Below are 1,446 nucleotides of genomic sequence, written 5' to 3' on the forward strand. Positions count from 1 at the left end.
AAAGGGTTCGTATGAACATGTCACGTCAGATTCAACAAACTCTTCTATATTCAGGAAAAGTGTGTAAATGAGCTGCGGAAACTGATGAATGCATAACAGGCGAATGCGCACAGGGGGAGGTGATTAGCATAATTACCACCCCAAAAACACCATATAAGGCTATGTTTCCTGTCTCAGATACCAGGAAGTGTCCATTTATAAATGTCATCACAAAGTAAAAAGAAGAACTTTACGAGTTCAGAGACTGAAGTTCTGCTCTCAGAGATYCAGAAAAAAAACTCTGTCATTTTTAGCAGCGTCAGACCTGCTAAAGCCGAGGAATGAAATGACGACTGCTGTTAATGTCGTGTCTCCTGTGGGTCGTATACAGACACAGAAATAAAAATCTAAATCATATTCATCTCTCTCTAGTCCTGCTCCGGTTTTTCTTTGGTCAAATAGTGTAAACAACTGTGTTACATAGTTTTCATTTATTCAGAAGAAGAGCAGTCATGAATTTTGTTCGTATCTGAAAAAAATCTTATRATACGAGAAAACTGGCGAACGTCACAAATTCTCCTAAATCACTCATCCGCACAACTAAAGAACAAATCTGCTCGTACGAACGGTTCTTGCATGAGGGCCAATGTGTTTATAATATGCTTGCTTCCTGAATGCAAGGCCAAAAACCACAACAGAATAAATGGTGGTTTTTTTGGTTCAGTGGTTTGTTATTTGTATGATTTCAGTTCTTACRTAACATTCAAGTCTGATTCTGTATTTGTTTCCTGGTTCTCGACACACATTGGAGTTACTGAACATGCTTTATTTTTCACTATACTAYCCTATATTCTATTATAATCAAATACCGGTATCAAAATTGGGCCCCAATATCAGAATTTTACAAGTACTTATACATGTACTTGTACTTGATACTTGGGACCAGTACCAATACTAGTACATAATTAAATGTGTGACAGTTTACATTTCAAGTGTAGAGTTTGTCAGTTCCATGTTTTTAAAAAAAATATGCAAGTTAAAAAAACCTTGTCATTTTTATTCATTCATAAATCCTTTTGTAAATTTGTAAATCCTGCCGTATATTTGATTTGATCCAGACAGAGGGACTGTAGGTTTATAAAAAAAAGTAGACGCCTTTTTTTAAAAATAAAAACAAATGTTTTAAAGTCAGTGTGTAATGTTTAAGTTCTACCTCAGTGATATCGATACTCTGTATCATCAAGCATCCAAAGTGAAGTACTTGTACTCGATTTGAGAAAAAAAATGTATCAGGATTACCTTAATGACAATATATCAGTGGTTCCCAACCATGGGGATATAACAACTTTTTTCCCCGAAAGCGACAAATCTAGTGACTTTTCCCAGTGTTATTGGATACTTTAGAAGACGTTGGAGACTACAGTTTGTGAACACACACACACACACACACACACACACACACACACA

The sequence above is a fragment of the Austrofundulus limnaeus genome, unplaced genomic scaffold (assembly GCF_001266775.1).
Source record: "Austrofundulus limnaeus strain Quisiro unplaced genomic scaffold, Austrofundulus_limnaeus-1.0 Scaffold188, whole genome shotgun sequence".
NCBI lineage: Eukaryota > Metazoa > Chordata > Actinopteri > Cyprinodontiformes > Rivulidae > Austrofundulus > Austrofundulus limnaeus.